This window comes from Pituophis catenifer, unplaced genomic scaffold (assembly GCF_029215685.1).
Source record: "Pituophis catenifer annectens isolate HBS135680 unplaced genomic scaffold, rPitCat1.0.hap2 SCAF_6, whole genome shotgun sequence".
Lineage (NCBI taxonomy): Eukaryota > Metazoa > Chordata > Lepidosauria > Squamata > Colubridae > Pituophis > Pituophis catenifer.
In genome coordinates, this window is record NW_027256886.1 from 43,137,412 (window position 1) to 43,158,038 (window position 20,627).

The 20,627-nt window shown below is 36.2% G+C and overlaps 1 protein-coding gene across 1 annotated transcript in view; it reads left to right on the plus strand.

Moving 5' to 3' along the window:
- The window catches only part of ARMH3 (armadillo like helical domain containing 3), a 139,744-nt gene that overhangs the window by 97,898 nt on the left and 21,219 nt on the right, over positions 1–20,627 (plus strand). The window lies entirely within an intron of this gene.

Genomic DNA, 20,627 nt, shown 5'->3' on the forward strand with positions numbered 1-20,627 from the left:
TTACCCACTGATCTGTCTACTTCCTGCAAATGAAATCTAATTCAATATTTATTTGTTTGTTTACAGTTATTTGCATGCTGTCTATTCAGTTAGGCCTAGGTAATTATAATTGCAGTTCTATTTGGTTTTCCACATGCCATTGTGGGAACAGTGATAAGAAAAGTTATGTAAATAATTGAATTATTAACCATCAAGCCTTTAAGTGATTCCTCATATTCCACTGAAATAGTCTAATTTTTCTGGCTAGGGAACTTGTCCTAAATTATATTCATGTTTCTGAACTTCATATTAAGAATTGCTTCCAATCATCTCCACTATGTTCACAGTGCAGACTTTTTCAGTTACATAATATATGGGTCATTGTGTATCTTTGGTTGCCTCTTCCCCCCTTCTGCATTCTGGTAGAGTGCTCATGGCAGAGTAATTGAGTTTGATTCTAAGAATGACTTGGTGAGTTTGTTGATCAGTTTTCTTTTCTCAGAGGATGGTGAAATCATGTAATTGTATAATAGCAGAACATTAGATACTCGACAGCCTTTAAATATGCATACAGACCATATTTGTCTATATCCATTTTTACAGCAATACAACTAAAGTAACTGAAGGTAAAGTAAGAAAGATGTCCAGGAGTGGTTAATTTTGCATAACATTTTTCCTTTCCAGGCTATTTAATAGCAATGTTTAATTTCTTCTGCTACACTTATTGATCTGATGTGTTTCTTAATTAGTCACTGTTTATTGTTATGTTGTGAGAGTTCTATTACTCTCAATCGTCTGTTTTTCGTATGTAGCACTAGCACTTTTTAAAGTTTTTATCCATTTGCTTTTATTCTTTTATTTCAAACATACCTCACCCCAAAAAAACCCTTTCCAGAACTTTGTTTGCAAAACTGCTATTGTAGCCAGATTCTCCACTGTTCTATACTGAGCTGGGAATGTACAAAGGCCCCTGATAGAAATAGGTAAAAATGAAACAATTGTACTAAGTACCTCTTGGATGGTTTAAGCAGAAATTAGCATGGCTATAAACCAATTGTATTTTGATTGAGTCTTCATGCACACTATATATGTAGGTATGTCTCTTTATAAAATATGTATTGATTCCATTAATAAATTACATTATTCAGACATATTCAATACATGGAAACAAATGCAGGAAGAAGTTGGCACTCATTATTAACTATATCCTGTCCTTACACCTATCAAAATTTCATAAGTGTCTGGTTTTCATGAAGTATGAAGACATTATTAGAATCTTAACCTTTGTCATCAGGGTTTAAATACCAGACTAACTGATTGTGTTGAACTGCTGAAGTAGCAGTTGTGCATATATATTTATTTATAGTATGCATAGTGCTCATTTACAGTTGTGGTAGCACATTCAAATTTAGTAATATATTTTGATTGCTTTGGAGCATACTCATGACAACACTAATTGTATCCAGGAAATATACTTCCTTAACAGGAGAGGGAGAGAGTAATTATTTTAGTGCATTTTAGTGATTTCCATTAAATTTAATGTGCCAAATGCATTAAAACAAATGTCAGTGGAACAGAATGAAATGGGCAAAAGAACCATTTCTGAGCTAAGATTGTTTATGGTGTACCAGGAGGAATTTCATTTTTATTTGCTAGGAAGAAATGATCCCAATCATGCCACTGTTCTCCTAATTGTTTCAGCTATGTATTAACTACATAAAACATTGTGGCTATTTATAGTAATATATTTTTTAAATTGTTCAAGGTGATTTGCATATATCAAAGAGAAAAGGATAGGACTTAATTTTGCCAATTAGAAAACATATACAAGCTTTTTAAATCCTGTCTTCATAATTTTTATAAATTTACTCAAGGCAGCCAACATCCTTTCTTCTCCTTTCTTTGCCCCACAACAACCACCCTATGAAGTGAATTGGGTTGAGAGAAAGTACTTGGCCAATATCACCCAGCCAGCTTTCACTGCTAAAATGGGACTCACAGACTCCTGATTCCTGGCTTAATCACTAGGTGAAATTGGCTCTCTTAGTCTAGTAGCAATGTTAGTGTAATAATTATTTTTTAAAAAGTACTGATAATCAGAGAAGTAGAGCATAGATCCAAGTACTAGCTACTTCTACATTTCCCTTGCTAAATATTCTTACTTTTAATATTTATATCTAAATAATACATGTTGTAACTTCTGAGGAAAGATCCAGCACCAATAAAATTGCTACTGCCCAAATAGAAAATTAAGAATTTCTTAGCAGTTTTTAAGTAAAAGAAGCACCGGGTTGTGGGCCAGTGATTCCCACACATCAAGTTGAGTTATTGTTATTGTTTTTTGAGATGGTTAGTGACTGCTCATTTTAAAAAAAAAATCCTAATAATCTCCTAAAGTACATTTCTTAATGAGAAATTATCTTTCCTAGTATCATGAGTTAATGTTGTGGAATTTGTGGTATATATTGAGACTTTAAAAAAAACCAAACAGAATATTTGTACAAGTACAAAAGTATGCTGTTGGTCAGCCTTGCCATTAAGTGTCTTCTGCATTGAGCTATTGTGTCTCTGGATTAGTGAAATAAAATCAAAATAGTCTGCATTTAAGAGAGATTAATTTACAATTTATTAGATTTAAGATTAAAACTTTTAATTATCTGCCTTTTCAGTGTATTTTTTTCTCTTTTAAATCTTCCCTGAAGTTAAGGCAACAGTAGATACCAGACGCTTCCAAGCTCCAAGCTTGAAGATATTATATGCAGACTATTTTCTTCATTACCGAGGCTTAAATATATTGTGATTATGATTTTTTTCAGTACATTTGGGACATTTCAATAGAGACTGGTTCTTTGCCTCTTATTGCTTTGTCCTAGATTATTCAGCCTGCATTGATGACAATCTTTTTCTGAAGTGATAAAGTAGGGCAAAAATGGTAGCAAATCCATCAATGTGTCATCTACTTGTCTTTCCAAAAGAGGCACAGACAGTAAAATTGCATGAAAGCTATGAGTGCTGCCTTTGTGGTTAGTTTCCCTCTGATTTTCTAATGCTACAAGTTGAAGTGTAAGGTGTCATCAGCAAAACCTAACAGGCCCAATAGAAACTTAAATCTTCCCTTATCAGTATAGAATTATTACACTAGTTCTTGTTTGCTAGAGAAGAAGGCAGAGACCTTTTTGATGGGCTCCCTTTTCCGTGGAAGTTTTCATTTCAAGACCTATAACAATTACTGTATCACTGGCAGGTTCAGCAGGTTGAAAACATTATAAAACTTTTTGCAGTTAGCAAACAAGAACTAGTGTAACAATTCTATACTGAAAAGGGAAGATTTAAGTTTCTATTAGAAATAAGATGGGTTAGAATCCAGAAATGACATGTTGAGTTGGGCATTTTAGTTCACGTCTTCTCCTATGCCTTCAAGTCAGCCTTACTCCTGGTGAAATGTACCTGCAGTTTTCTTGGCAAGATTTCAGAAGTGCTTTCCATTGCCTGCTGCCTAGGGCTGAGAAAGAGTGACTTGCCCAAGGTCACCAAGTTAGCTTTGTGCCAAAGAACTCCTGGTCTCCTGGTTTCCAGCCTTGAACTTTAAACCACAAGTGTAAAGTGGCTTGCTACTTTGGTCCACTAGTTGATAGAAATAAACTTACTGTAGAGGATATGAGCAGACAAAGCTTTCTGGAAATTATTAGAAGCTCTTATTTTAGTTCTCAGAAGCATTGGTTATGTGCCCAATAATAATTAAAAGCTCCAGTCTTGAATCTCGTAATACAGTGCTGTTCTCTAACTGAAATAGCTGGAAATTAAACAGTTAATGGTAAAGACTCAGTTATATTGTTAAAAAGTGGCTTGGTAATTATTTTTATCCTTGGGCTAATAAAACTGTAGTTCAGAATCCTTTCTTGCTTGTGAACATTAATCATAATCTGTTTTATGTGAATATCAAATAAATGAATAAATAAATATTGTGCTTTGAAGCATCTATTTTTTAAAAAAAAGTTGGTGGTTGTTTTCTTTTTCTCTTTAACTATATAAGATATTTTAAGAACTATACTCTTGAAAATAGCCTTAAAATATATTTAAATATACTTGGATTTACAAAGTATGATTTTTCAAAGTCATGAAGGATTATTAAATCTAATTATGTATGTATTATTTGTTTTTATTTGTGTTTGAGTATATAAATTAGGATGGGCTATGGTAATTCATTGAAATGAGCAAAATGCTTTTCTGTTTCCACCATTAATTCCTTATGTCAGTTAGTGAGTCCTTTATTATGGTCAGTCACAAAATTAAAACTTACAAAGTAAAAGATAAAATAACAATAATTAGGTAACCAATATAATTGGTTGCAGTGAGTTTGACGGATAATAAAATAAAATTTGGCCACTTTCAAAGCAACTCAGAATAACAGAGTTGGAAGGGACCTTGGAGGTCTTTTAGTCTAACCGCCTGCTCAAGCAGGTGACCGTATGTCATGTAAATCAAATAGCTGCCAATCTCTTCTTTAAAACCTCCAAAGATGGAGCACCCACAACTTCTGAAGACAAGCGGTTCCACTGCTTAATTGTTTTCACAAGGTTGGATCTCTCTTTGATAAGTTTCCATCCATTGTTTCTTGTCCTGCCTTCAGATGCTTTGGATAATAGGTTGACCCCATTCTTTTTTATGGCAGCCCCTTATATATTGGAAGACTGCTATCATGTCACCCCCTAATCCTTCTCTTCATTAGACTAGACATACTCAGTTCCTGCAACCATTATTCATATTTTTAGCCTCCACTTCCTCCTAATCATCTTGTTGCTCTTCTTCACTCTTTTTAGAGTCTCAGTATTTCAACAACTCAGTCATACTGATCATCTAATAACAACTGTACATAAAGTAAATCTGAATGACCTGGAAATTTACTTAAGAATATTTTTTAAATAAAATAATTAATGCAATCGTACTTGAATTGAATTTTCAACAGCTCTTTTGCTAGTAGGAGAGAGTCTCAAAGAATGAAGGGTTTTCTTGAATTTTCCTTCAAGAATGGCTCTTAGATTTTTTTAAAAAATTGTTAAGACTTAGAGCCCTTTTAAATTTAGGAATAGATATTTAGGTTAAATGTCCTTTAACAAACAAAGGACTGGGCTATTTTTAAAAAAATCTCTAGGGAAATCCAACAAATGTAATTGTTTTTCTACATCCATAGCACTTTTGTTTAACACTCTACATTGCCTCAGTAAAAGCTTTTTGCCTTCACCATTTTATAAGTGTTTAATGAACAAATGTAAACAGTTTTGTTTCTCTATATAAAATTATAAATAGTAGGTCTTTCAGATTCAATTTTAGAAATGTTCCTTTAAGGATACAGGAGCACCCTTAAAGCATCTGGATAGTGGATATAGCATCTGGGACTAATTTCTTCCCTTCTAGAATTGCAGTTCCAGCCATGTTGTAGCCTCCAGAAAGTTTGCTACATGTTTGTTGGCTGAAAGCACCACTCAGGATCATTTTTATCCCTCTTTTAGTTAGTGCAACCTTTAGGCTTAGAATAATTCTATCCCATGGTTAGAAGGCAGAATAAAGATTCATCAATTTCTAGAAAAAGAACCTCCACTATCAATTTTCTGTATTTCTCAGATCTATACTTATAGGGCTTAATGGGACAAAATTTACTGTAAACCTAAATTGATGATGTTAAGAAACTGATGTCACTAAAGGGCCATGGCAGTTGGAATAAAAAATAAGAACCATATGAACCTGTGTGCAAAACAAGTTTATTAAAATATTCCTGTGTGAGAAATTCCCAATAACTTGCTTTTATTATGGTTTAGTTGCAGGCAACATAAAACTGCTGGATACATATATTTTCAGCATCTGTAATTCAACATACATTTAATGGTGTTTTCATAAACAGCTGTAATTTCATGCAGAGCACTTCTATGTTGTACATACTGGATATTATCATTAATTGGTTCACTTAATTATTGAACTACAAATCTTTTGACTGCCTTGAACTATCCATTGTGTACTATGAGTGACAGTTGATTAAGTCCCTAGTCAGATTGTTTTTGCAAAAAGCAAGATTGGGGAGCTTATGTTCTGCAGATGTTGCTAAACTACACTTACCAGTTATCCCTACTAATATAGTTAATGGAAAGGAACCAGTATTAGGAGCTGTAATTCAACAAGTTCTGGAAATTCCACTTCCATCTCTGCCTTTGTATTCACTTTTTTTAATCCATACATAAGAGATTAGTATAAAGTGCTATAGTGGAGACAGTCTGATATTTCTTTCCTGTAAATGAAAAAAATTATACCGCTGTTGGTCTGTCACAATTGCTTTACTTATATGTATGTTGAGCAAAATCATTTATGAAAATGATAGATACAGAAATAATAATTTTATTTATAACTAAGGACAACCACAATTAAATCAAACATTATATACAATATAAAACAGTATCTGCAATAAAACCATGAAATAATGCATGATTTAAAAATTATATAGATCATTCTGCCTTTTTTTTTGGATCCACAAATATCAGATATGGAAATAAGCTTTCTGCAGGTGGGACCTTCTGTAAAGTTGTTTGCTATCTCTTTCCTCTCTACCTGCATGCTATACCATTTGCCTTGTAATAGGTGAAATTAGCTTGTTCCATCCATATTTATGATCATATAAATGAACTATTGCACAATAGAATATCTTTATTTGATTGTTCTGTGAAGTTTTTACCTGTGATATTTTTTCTCCCCCACCCAACCACCATTGCAACAAATTTGGAGAAGGATATTAGGACATCTCAAACAAAATTGTGTTCACTTTTTGTTTAGTCTCTCATGTGGAAACCATCAGTACTGTCTTTATAAGCAGCTCTTCCTTTGGTTTGTTAGAGTCTTTCAGCTGCCTTATGCTACTGCTGCATGCCAATCAAGTAAATCAATAAGGACATCCTCAAGTTTGACTCTTGATGACTGGCAGCATCCATGCTGTTTTCTTGGCAGTATTAGGGAAATAATTCATCACTGCCATCTTTCAGGATTTTTTAAAAACATGATAGCATAGCTAACGAATGTGGAATTCCCAGCTAGCCCTGTATCCAAGTACCAACTGCAGTCAATCCTGCTTAATTTCCAAGATCAGCCAAGGTTGGCTAAGTGCTGCTTATTGCTTGAGGCTATAGACTAGTTCCTTATTTCTTTATTTGACAATCAATTACTAAAGCACAACCATTTGACCAACTCTTGGTTGTATACCTGGCAAACCAACTATAGACTATCTAAATAATTTAAATCAAATTTGTATTCATTATAACACTAGAAGAAAATAATAATAAACGTGTAGGGCAAGACAGAAAGCCCAAAGCTCACTGAGCTAACATGATCTCAAGGACCTTCCTGAATGCAAGAAAGGTAGAGACCATTTGCACCCTTCAGAAGATGCAAGTTACATAACGTAGGGTCTGCTACTGAGAAACCCTCATTGGTATGAACTAGTCCCTTGACCTCCTGCAGAGGAATCTGGACCTATTCTTTCTCAAGAAACTAGAGAGCAGCTTCACTGTATGCTGATTTGATTGCTCTGTACATTGCTCTGTAATCAGTAGAAATTAACCGGACAGCCCAGAGAACTTTACATGAATAAAAAACTCATTAAGATGGTACAGTATATGCTGTGCATGCTGTACAGTATATCTGATTGTATTTGTCTGACTTCTGTTTGAGGAGTGGGAGCTAAATGCATACATTGAAATATTGTACAGTATGCTAACCCTATGCATCACTGTACATATATATCATCTTTCATTGCTCCAGATAGATTTTAACAGAGACTTTTTCCTTCTGAATTGAATTTATGTAGAGGAAATTCATAATGGAAATTGAACAAACGTCACTGTCACATAATGGATCATATCTAATTTCCCAGTGTGCGAAAAGTAGCCTTTTCTCATTGCCTTTCCATTAACTCTGTTTTCACACACTGCCAGGTCAGATCCACCTTTCCATTTATTAATCAGTTCTGAATCCTTGGCTATCTCTCTAAGATGTTTCTTAAAAAATGAATGGCTTCTCATATAAATGCTGAAATTCTATACAAGGCATACCTTGGAGATATTGAAGGCTTGGTTCCAGACCATTGCAATAAAGCAAATATCACAATAAAGTGATATGAATTTTTGGGTTTCCCAGTGCATATAAAAGTTACATTTATGCTATCTTATAGCCTAGTAAGTGTGCAATAGCATTATGTCTTAAACATGTATGTACCTTTACTAAAAAATACTTTATTGCTAAAATTGCTAATCATCATCTTAATAATAATGAAAAAAGTTTGATATATTGCAAGAGTTACCAAAATGTGGCCCAGAGATACAAAGTGAACAAATGCGGCTGGAAAAATCATTCTCTGTGTAATAGGGGGCAGTTTTTATATTGGGGCTCTCTTCAAATCTGTGGGTGAAGTGGAAATAATAACTACATCATCTGCATACAGGAAACATGCACTAGCTCAATCAGCCAGGTTTGGAGGAGGAGGTTCTAATTTTGTGAGACATAACCACCATATCATTGATATAGAAATTAAGGGGGGGTAGAATACAACCTTTTTATACCCTTAAATAGGCACCATGTCAGAAAGACGTCCTTGGTTGTTGTCAAGTCTTATTTGGATATAAGTATAGTTATGTAGCATTTTAATGAGTGCTAACCAGTATCTATCAATAGAACATCTCTCCAGTTTGTGGCCACCAACATTCTCTGGAGAGTGATTGAAATACCCTTCTATCCAGGGGAACTTTGTATGTGAATTTTATTGATTTCAAAACAGCTTTCAATCACTCTCCAGAGAATGTTGGTGGCCACAAACTGGAGAGATGGTCCATCCAATATATATATATATTTCTCATTCAGATGTAGCACCAAGCACTATTCCATGGTTGATTTCCCTTTCCTGAACCGTGTGTTCTTCCACAAGAATGGTTTCTTCCAACCAGTTCATTTATTTCAATAAATATATCTAGAGTTTTCTGATAATGCTTAGTAGGCTAATTGAATTATGATTGGATGGGCCCAATGTCTTCAAGTTTTAAATATAGGGACAATAATAGAGATATTCCATTCGGGTATTTTTAATGTAGGAGTTACAGCTTTAAACTGAATTCCTAGATTCATGCCTATCAGTCAATGCTTAGTTCAATCAGGTCCGTAGGGATGATGTCTCTCCCAGGGGGTTTTCCATTTTTCAGTTGTGTGACTAGTTTGGAGATTTTAGTTGGAGTGACAGGCTAATACTTTAGCTTCTCCTGAACCTTTTGGTGATTATAGGGTTACAACTTTAAGAAGCATAAAATGATCAGTATTAAACTTCCCATGTGCAAACTGTAATTGGATTTAGGGCTAGTTTCACTCACATAGTCAGAGGTGATGTGCCAAAATGTGTTGTTATCTCTGATGTTGGTGACCCGAATCATTTTTTCCCCAGAAAGCTTTCTGCACATCTCTTTTTTCCATAGAGTTTTATACTCCCTTTTTTTGCTTCTGAAGAGATTTCAGGAATTGCAAAAAGCCTTTAGTCTTATATAATTTAAAACATTCAGCTAGGAAGTTCTTAGCTTTTATATATTCCTTATCAGACTGGGGCTGGCACTTGCTTGCTTGCTTGCTTGATTAGTTTTACTGACTAGTAGATAACAGAATAACAGAGTTGGAAGGTCTTCTAGTCCAACACCCCCCCCCCCCCACTCAATCAGGAGACCCTATACCATTTCAGACAACTATATCTCTTCTTAAAAAGCTCCAGTGATGGAGCACTCATAACTTCTGAAGGTAAGCTATTCCACTGATTAATTGTTCTATTAGGAAATTCTCTCCTTGATTAGTTCTCTCCTTGATTAGTTTCTATCCATTGCTTTCTTGTTCTCCCTTCAGGTGCTTTGGAGAATTGAGGGAGTTGACTGCCTCTTCTTTCTAGCAGCCCCTTAGATATTGGAACACAGCTATCATATCACCCCTACTCCTTCTTTTCATTAAACTAGACATACCCAATTCCTGAAACGGTTCTTCTTATGTTTTAGCTTCCAGTTCCCTATTCATCTTTCTTGTTCTTCTCTGCAGTCTTTCTAGAGCCGTGATGGTGGACCTATGGCATGTGTGCCAGATTGGCATGCAGAGCCTTCTCTGTGGGCACGCACACCATTGCTCCAGCCCACCTCCAATCGCTTTTCTCCATCGTGTTTCACTCAATCAATTCCAACTTCTCACGAAAGAAAAAGATCTTGAGAAGTTGGAATTGATTGAGTGAACTTTTTCATTCATGCGCTTCACAATGGGTTGGGGGGTAAGGTCCTATCCTCCTTCTGAAGCCCATTACGACACGGAGTCACAATGCAACCCATGCAGCTCTTTCACCCCTCTGCTGCGGCTCCCAGTTGCCCTGTCACGGCAGAGGGATGAAAGAGCTGTCGCCCTGAGCAGTGGCAATGGGCGAAGCCTTAGTGCGGGAACGAAGTGCCCCTGCACTTGTCTTTGTGCAACAACAGCATTCCACCTTCGTCATAGTACCTTTGCTGTTGCCGCCAGCAAAGAGGGCTGGGAGAAAATGGCAGGGCGGCTCTTGTGGGGTGGAGGCTGAAGCTTGGCCTTCCTCTTCCCTAGGTGGGGCCAAGAGAAAGAAGGGGGCAGCGTGGGTAAGCACTCCCCTCCCCCGGCTGAGTGCCAAGCACAAAAGCCTGTGGGGGTGGCCCAACAGAAACGCCGCCATTGGCGAATCGGACAGTAGAGACACCTGGCTCTCGCAGCGGAACACTGTTCGGCACCTGCAAATGTGAGCTGCCACCATACCCCATGCCTTTGATGAAGCCAGGCAGTGATGGCTGGGGCTGTGGGACAGCAGCGGAGGCATCAGAGCTGCTCCCCCCCCTCCTCAGCAAACCGGACCTGGAGGAGCACAGAGAGTTGTGGGCTGAGTGCTGGAGGGTCGGAAGGCGTGCTCCTATGTCGCCCTCTCTCTCTCTGTGTCTGTCTGTCTCTCTCTCCCTCCCTCCCTCCCTCCCTCCCTCCCTCCCTCCCTCTCTCTCTCTCTTTAATCCATAATAGCTTGAATTGTGTGCTTTTGCATTACCATCAAGTAGAATTGCCAGTACTACTACATACCTAGTTCAGAGTACAAACATTAAAAAATAGCACTGGTTGTAAGTGACTCAGCAGCTATTGGATTTGTAACAGCAAAATATTTGCTTTTTATTGTACTATTTAGAATTAAGGTTTATACTAATTTATTTATTTTTAAATGAAGATAAATTTCAATAAAATTTATTGGTGAATATCATCTGCATGTATGGCCTTCAGCAGCCTCTTGGGTGGAGTATTGCAGATGTTCTATATTGGTATGGCAGTGATATCAAATTAGAAATAGTAATGAATTGCTCCGCTGATTGAATCTGCAGGGAACACTTTAGGAACTTGGCATCAATTATTGTGATGGAAATTGACCAGAATTGGCTTGAAGAGTAGCCCTGGATGTGATTAACAAACAAACAAACAAACAAACAAACAAACAAACAAACAAACAAACAATCCAATATTTGTAATTCAGATATTAATTTTCTGAGTAGTGTCTGCACCTTTAGTTTATTGAGTATATCACAAAAAACAAAGATTTTATTTTGGATTTTATATACAGAATTAGCTTATTTCTTATTATTTAGAAAATTAACATTAGTAGAAGTATCGTATTTTTCAGAGTGTAAGACGCACCTACCTTTTTTGGTGAGGAAAAGAAGAAAAAGAAATCTCCCTCTGCCTCTGAGCAATTTTGCCTCGTTGCAGCAAACAGCCTGCTTTACTTTCATTTTTGTTTTCAGCATAGCTTGATTAGCACAAGGGAAAAAAAAATCTGCTCCAGCAATTTACCTCTTTGCAGCAAGCAGCAGAGCCCTGCGCAAAACAGCTGCGAGCAAATCAGCTGAGAGTCGGGAGGCCGATCCAATCAACTTGTGCTAATTAGGCTGTGCCGAAGCTGAAAGGAGCTGTTTTTTGTTGCTGTTTGCTTGCAAGGAGGTAATTGCTGCGACGCAGAGGCCAAAGGGTGGGGGCCAGTGGGTGGGCAGGGTTACATTCGGTGTATAAGACGCACCTAAATTTTCACTCCGAAAAAGTAAGTAAGTCCCATTTATTTAATCATGAGTTCCTGCTACTATTTTGTTGAACAGTTCAGTAATACCTGATTGACTGTGTTTATATTTCAGTTCTTCTGTGAAAACTGTAGGTGATGTATATGGAAGTTTCCCTAAACTTACCTTTACAACAGTTGTATGAAGTAGCATCTGCTGATGGAAGGTAACTGCCCAAGTCATTTAGGCAACTACGTATGTGTCCACAGGGGACCTGGACTGGCTGTTCGTCCACCATTTCAGTATTACTCTATTTGCCATCTTTCTAAGGGAAAGCTCCTGGAAAGTTCCTATTAATACTTCTCCTGTGCCCCATTTGCAACTCCTTTTCCCACCCTCAGCATTCTGTGGGGAATCATCTTAGAAGTTTCCATTCATTTACTACAAAATCAGTGTTCCAGAACATTCCCCAACCATGTTCCTTAATTATTTAACTTCTATTATTTTTTTAATTTTCATTTAATACAGAATATTAAAATTCAAATTACAGGGGTGGGGATGGAAGAGCAAATACTAAAAATAAACTGGACAGCAGCAGCATCTCTATCACTAATACCTTTGAAGGATGTGGGCTGACTTTCTGAGAGAGGCATCCTACTAAAACTGCCTTCAGCATCCTTCAGATTTTTAAAATCATTCTTAGCATTAAACAAAACCAACATGCAAATGTCCTATTAGATGCTTTTTAGAAGCAAAAATATTTTATCAGTACAATTTCAGTTGTAATACCACAGTTCAAAGCAAAGTTTCTCCATTATAATTCTACAGCATTCACTTCTCCTACTCTAGATTTTAAGAAAAAATGGAAAACATTGAAAACTGTTAATCTTATTTTGAAAAGCCCTGAAAGGTGTACATAAATGTATTTCCTTTTAAGGGATTTTTGCATCTCCATTGTTCATTGTCATTTGCCAGTCTTTTTCAACGCAACAGACATCATTTCTCTAAGTATGTCAGTAATTATATATTTGATTCCTTGAAAACTTCCAAGTAATCTTACATTTCTCCAAGCATCATGTCTCCTCCAGTGACAATTGCTTTACGTTGTATATAAAGGATAATTAAGTCTTAGATTTATTATTGCTTCCAGTGAGCAGATTTTGGGGGAATCATGGCTTTGACAATATGGTGCACACTTTTGTTGTCAGTCTGATGTCCCTGCACTTTGATATTTTGTCTAGATATGTAACAGTCTTTTTCCCATATCTACATTAATCATCCATATTAATTTTTGATTTTAAGAAGATAAAGTCTGTTACTGCTTCAAGTTCATCTCCGTCTATTTATGTTAGATTAGGATTGCCTGTTGATATATTCTTAGGGTTTCTTTTCTTTATTTCTTTTTTTTTTTAAATAGAGCAGCAGACTGACTTTAGCACTTGCATCTTTTATCTTTAACAAGGGATTCCTTGTTTTCTGTGCCAACCTGGCTGCCTGCCAAACAGTAAATAAGGAGGCAATAAATTTCTACAAACCAGATGTAAGCAAGCTCAGGCTCTATCAGAACTAGCAGAGGTAGCTGGTTTAAAAATTAATAAAGATAAGACCAAAATGTTAACGAAAAATATAACAGGAAAACAAATAGAGGAATTAATTAAAGAATTAGGATTACAGGTAGTAAAAAAGGTGAAATATTTAGGTATATGTTTGACAGACAGATGCGGAACCATAAAGGAGAATAATTATGTAACTTTAGTTCAACAAATAAAAGAGGATTTTGAAAAATGGGGGAAACTGAAATTATCATTACTAGGGAGAATAGCAGCGATAAAAATGAACGTTCTGTCGAGGCTGCTTTATTTCAGACAATTCCAGTAAAATTGGACAATTTTTTTTTTGTAAATCTGAATAAAATAACCACAAAATTTGTATGGTAAGGAAAAAAAGGCAAGAATTAAATTAAGTATACTGCAAGATGACAGAGCCAGAGGTGGATTTGGATTACCAGCATGGGAAACATATTATAAAGCAATCAGTTTTACATGGATTAGGGAATGGGTAATTTGAAAAATCAAAGATTGCGAACCTTGGAGGGACATGATTTGATGATGGGGTGGCACGCCTTCTTATGGAACACCAGGAACAAAACACATAGGTATTTTTGTAATCATATTTTAAGAGATTCATTAATTCATACATGGCAAGAAATTAAAAGCAAACACTGTATGAAACTTCCTGAATGGCTATCCACAATGGAGGTGATGACACACCCCAATACCTTGGCAATTCAAAAAATGGTAAGATATAGTGAAATATTAGATCCCAGAGAATATTAAAAACACAAGAGGAGCTCGGAGAGCAAGGAATTCAGATAGACTGGTGGCCCCTATTTACAGATAAAAACAAGATACAAAAAAGACCAAGAGGAAGGAAGAATTGAATTAAAACCAAATCGGTTGGATAAACTTTTAGAAGCCACGGAGGAAAAATTGATTTCAAAAATTTATAAATATTTATTGGAATTTGATTTGGCAGAAGAATTAGTAAAGGGAGAAATGATAGCATGGGCAAGAAACATTGGACATAACATAGAACTGGAGGACTGGGAAAGAGTGTGGGAAAATAATTATATTATGACAAAATCAGTGGTTTATAAAGAGAACCAGTATAAAATGTGGTATAGATGGTATCTGGCCCCTTCGCGGTTAGCAAAAATGTATTCGAACTTAAGTCCAACTTGCTGGAAATGCAAGCAGGCACAGGGCACTTTTTTCCATGTCTGGTGGCTCTTCCCAAAAATTAGGAAGTATTGGGAAAAAATAAGGATTTGGCTAATAGAAATAACATCGGAAAAAATAGAACTCAAACCAGAATTTTTTTTACTAGGGATGATTAAAAAAAATTATAAGAAATAAAGTATTTAATACTACATATAGTCACTGCAGCCAGATTGGCCCTAGCTCAATTTTGGGAAACTGATCAACTGCCAAAAGACCAACTGATAATTCAAAAAATCTATAATTGTGTGGAAATGGATAAATTAACATTCGAATTGAAAGATAAGGCAGACCTAAAATATGGTATGGTATGGAATAGATGGTATGATTTGATAACTCGGAGAAATGAGGAAAATGCAAAATTCTGAATGATAACAAATTTTTTTAAAAAATGCACCATCAATAAGATATGTGATTAGTCACTTTTTCTTTTTATGTAGTGTTGTTTATATTGATATATATGTGTTTTGTGTACACATGGTATATTATTTTGCTTTTATATGTTTAATAAAATTTATTTTTAAAATTAAAAAAAAAAAGAACTAACAGAAGTAAAGCAGTCTTTCGAAAGTCCTTTCACAGTATCTTTGAGGACAGACAGTATTCATGGTTCCATAAGCAAGATACAGACTGAGACTGGGAAACTATGATGAACCCAAAGGAGAAGCAAGGGACAAGGAAGTTGAAATGATGAGCCCAGGATCTTCATTCAATACTTCTACCTGGGCTCAAATATCTGAACTTTTGAGTCTGAGGGGCCTGTCAGAATCAGAGTGGAGTCATTGGCTGCAATGCTGGTGGTATTTCTGGCTCCGTTTCTTCCCTATCTTCTTCATCAGAAGACATCCCCTAGCAGGGTCATAGTTCTTTAAGTCTTCTTCATCTTCAGTCATCAAAATCATCAGCATATTTGAGGTGTTCAATGTTTACTTAGCAAGTATAAGTCCAGGTTGCATTTCTTCCTATCTGAGGTGGTTGATATTTCTCCCGGCAATCTTAATTCCAATTTTTGATTCATCTAGCCCCGCCTTTCTCATGATAAGCATATAAGTTAAATAGACAGGGCGACAATATACAGCCTTGCCGGACTCCTTTCCCAATTTTGAACCAATTAGTAGTTCCGTGTCCAGTTCTCATTGTTGCTTCTTAACCCACATATAGGTTTCTCAAGAGACAAATAAGATGGTCTGGTACTCCCATCTCTTTAAGAACTTGCCATAATTTGTTGTGATCCACACAATCAAAGGCTTTAGCATAGTCAATGAAGCAGAAGTAGATGTTTTTCTGGAACTCCTTAGCTTTCTTCATGATCCAGCGTATGTTAGCAATACGTTTACTGCATTACTTATTGCATACTCATATGAAATATTGCTGAGGTCATATCTTATTTGTCTGTTTATTGTATTAATTTTCTTTAGTCGTAATTTTGCAAGGAGGAATTTGACCTGAGGTACAATTAGCACCACGGCTGTTTTTTTGCTGAACTGACTTAAAGACTTTGTTTGCAGAGTGTATAGCCAAATTGATTTTAGCATTTTCCATGTATAATTGTCCTTTATGTTGTTGGAAGGACACATTTCTTATAAACATTGATATTTTTGGTGGAATTGTTCATCTGTGTCCTGCTTTAATTTATATACTGAGGCCAAATATTCTGATTAGTCCAGATGCTATATTATTTCCAACTTTAGCATTCACTTCCAATGTCCTATAATTACTATAACATTGGGGGTTTTTATGTGTTGATAAGATACTTCAGTTTGCCATAGACTTGTTTAACTTCTGCTATGTCTCCTGTTGTTAGAGCTATAATTTTATGGCTTGCCTTGGACTCAAATTGAGACCATTCTATTGTTGTCTGAGTTGTCTCCAAGGAGTGACTTCGACAGCATTCTGTTAATGATATTTATGTGTCTATGCTAGAAGATATGATGCTCTTCTAATGTGAAGTGACTCATCACAAGCCATTTGAGTTTACTGATTTGTAGAATATTAATGTTCGATCTTGATAGTTCTGTTTTGACATCATCACGTTTGTCTTGATTCATGATTTTGACATTCCATATTCAATGTTTGCATTATCAAACCTTCCTTTTGCCATTCGCTGTTGTCCAGTTCCAATATCTTCCAATTTAGAGGATTCTATTTCAGTATTGTATAATGTTTTCATTACCCTATTATTAATCTCTGTTTGGTTTTTTAGCAAAATACTGGAGTGGGATGCCATTTTCTTTACCAGTAGGTTTTATTTTGTATGATCTGCCCTCATGGGTGACCTTTTTAGACTGTGCACTCTCTTATAGCATGCATTATAGGGTGTGTAAGCTGTTTATCGTTACAAGTAATGCTCCATGAAGAGGAATTGGTAATAGTCAATTGGAAAAAAATTAATTGCAACCAACAATTTATATTTGACAAGCATTCTCTCTATCCCACTTGCCTGGCTTTATTTAAACTTTATGCATTGAGTTATAACAAATTGCATATAGCAATATATTTCTAAAAATAGATGTAGACTGCAAAGATGTAAAAATTAAAAAGAAAATCCTTTCTACTTCATATCATTAATTTTTTTAGATCAATGAGTTTATTTCAATGGATAGAATAGAAGCCGAATTACCTGTTATGATCAGTGTAGATTGCATGTCAGTCTGCAAGCAAATTCATATTATTTGTTGGTTTGTGTCCCACGCCCACCTTTATTATTTTTGCAAATAACTCAAATAATTGCTAGGGAGGTGCCTTTTTAATTGCCTTTCTGCCAACCAAACTATCAAAGCTTTGCTGCCTCTTTGCCCTTTGCAATGTAGCCCCTGTTCTGTACGCTCAAATACTCCCTCCTTCCTCCCCATCTGACAGAAGCTACTTAACTTCTGCTGGCTTCCCCAATGACTTTGGCTGTGAGAAGCCAGCAAGAATATCAATAGCACTTAGACTTATACACTGCTTCATAGTGCTTTACAGCCCTCTCTAAGCGGTTTGCTGCCTTGCATGAGGACTGTGGGATCTAAAGACTGGGGTTTGGTTAACAGTGGCAAGCAGGACTACAGAGATTGCCATTTTTAAGTGATGAGGTTGCACGTTAGAACTGTATTGCTTAGTGTCGGAAATTCTGATCCCAGTTGCTCGAATAAGTTGACAACTACCTGTACTGTATATGACACTTCGCACACCACCTGGATTCAGCTCTATTATGTTCTTCCTCTTAATTTCATAGAAACAGAATATACCCATTTTCTTTCATTAATTCTATCTGTTAATGTACGTTTTATGTTAATTTTGTTATTTTTTTTTAAATTGCTTCTTTATTTATGCAATCTTCCATGTACCATGGCCATCATGAAATTTTAAGGGGGGGGGCGTTAACTGGGCCTAGTTTCAGTTCTGCATGTGAATCTATATTTGAAGAGCTTTGAATGTGATGACTCTCCCAAATGATAGCACCATCTGTTTCAATGAACCTGTCTAGTTTGATTTTGAGGTTTATCCCGAAATAACAACTGATTTTCAGAAGTGGCATTACTGTACAAATAAAAGGACGCTTATTAATGAACCACAGCACATTTAATGATGTTGCATATATTTCTTTGTTGGGTTCCTCTGGGTATGGAGAAGGGATCTCCCAGTTCAAATCCTGGTCTTAAATAGAGCCTTGGTAGTACAGTGGTTTAAGGCACCCTGTTATTAACACAGCTGCCTGCAATTACTGCAGGTTCGAATCTTACCAGGCTCAAGGTTGACTCAGCCTTCCATCCTTTCTAAGGTAGGTTAAATTAGAACCCAGTTTGTAGGGGCAATAAGCTGACTTTGTATAAATATACAAAAGTATGAAGGCTATTGCTTAACGCATTGTAAGCCGCCCTGAGTCTCTGGAGAAGGGCGGCATATAAATCAAATTTAAAAAAAAAATGTCCTATGATGGAAACTGCGGCTAAGAGTCTCTCTACAGTACATCACATCTGAGTGATCAGGTTGTAACTAAGCAACTACTGTGCATATTGAGTTTAGTCCAATTGGGATCACTATGGTACTTTGCTTTTTTAAATGTATATCCTCTCTTTCCATACAATATAAAGCTAAACAATTTATTTCAATTATGCAATAGTATACATAGTAAAAACAGAGAATAAAGTAGTAATTAATTTTTAAAAAGATCAATTTACAGCTACTTATTTCAAAGCTAATGAACAGTAATGTCTGTACCATTACTATTTCCATAAAGAAAGAAGTATAGTAGCTTTTTCGAGCCAAAGATGGCACTTGGTCTTCGCATAGTATGTTTGATGGCTGTACGGCGTCAACTTTTTAAGAAAAGACTGGAGAGCCATCTGTCTGAAATGGTATAGGGCAGGGATCAGTAACCTGTGGCTCTGGAGCCGTATGTGGCTCTTTCATCCCTCTGTTGCGGCTCCCTGTTGCTGGTCAGCTCCACAATTGATAGGGCTTACGGTTAGGATAGATAGAGGAAAAAGGATGCCGCGCTAGGAGGAGACTGTGATAGGGGAACTGAACTTCTGGTTGGCTCCAGAATTGAACAGGGGCTTCCAGTTAGGACCTTGTGGCTCCTTGAGTGTTTAAGGTTGCCGACCCCTGGTATAAGGTCTCCTGCTTGAGCTGGGGGTTCGACTAGAAGACCCGTAAAGTCCCTTTCAGCTCTATTCTGACTTTAAATGACATGTGTTAGAGTATTTTAAATGAGATGTCCAGGTCTGACCTCAAGGAATTGTGCAAAATTCAAGCATGCAGAGCTATTCTTGAAATGGTATTGTGTAATGAATAGTGCATGACAGAAGATTGGATTGATGACATTTGATAGATTTTTACTTTGGATAATTAGATTATAGGAATTTACTAGACAACTAGTGACCTTCTAGGTAATTATTCCTTACCCGGTTCCTCAATGCCTATAAAAAGGCAGAACTTCTGATATGCTTCAAAAGTTCTCAAAAATTCAGGGAAATATTCACTTATATCATGTTCATGTTGAACTTTTTATTCTATCGTAAACTGTTTTATGATAATTCTTACATCATAAAATGTTTAATAAAATTTGTCAAATTTCAACTTCATGGGAAACTTGGGTTCAGGTCTTCAGGATTTTGGGTGCATTTTGTAACTTAGCCCATTTGAGATACCTTGGTTCAAATATTGTTGCCCTATGATGCACTGTTTCACCCAGTTAAAGGTTATAGGAGTGAGGATTTGTGTAGTATGTGTGCATTTGTCATCAGGTCCAGCTGGCCTTTCAAAAAATACTTAAGGCTGGGTTGTTCTCCCACTTGTGTGGGTCAGGACATTAGTTGACCCCATGAGGTATTGATAGTTTATTGTTGATAGATTATTCTTGGTTGTCATTCTTTCTCTGCATTGTTTTTTTTTAATTGTTCCTTATTGATATACTGCCTAATGTCATTCACTAGAAAAGCAATGTGGATGGTGATTTAAATAAAATAAAATAACAATAAAAACTAAATTGACTGAAGAAAATAAAGACAAATTATTGATCTTGAAATTAAGATAATTTGGACAGAAAGGCTGAATATATAAATATAAATATATATGTCAGCTCCATTTAATCACCCTGACTCCACCCTGATAAAAGGATTAACAGTTCGTAAAAAGAAACACACACACACACGCACACACACACAAATGCATACATAGGCATCCATCCAACCTTCCTGTCCCTGTCCAATATTCAGATTTATTAGAGCTATGCAAGCCATTAGAGGGACATGAGCATTGAGATTGGTGTTCTTCTTGGCATATCTCCTAC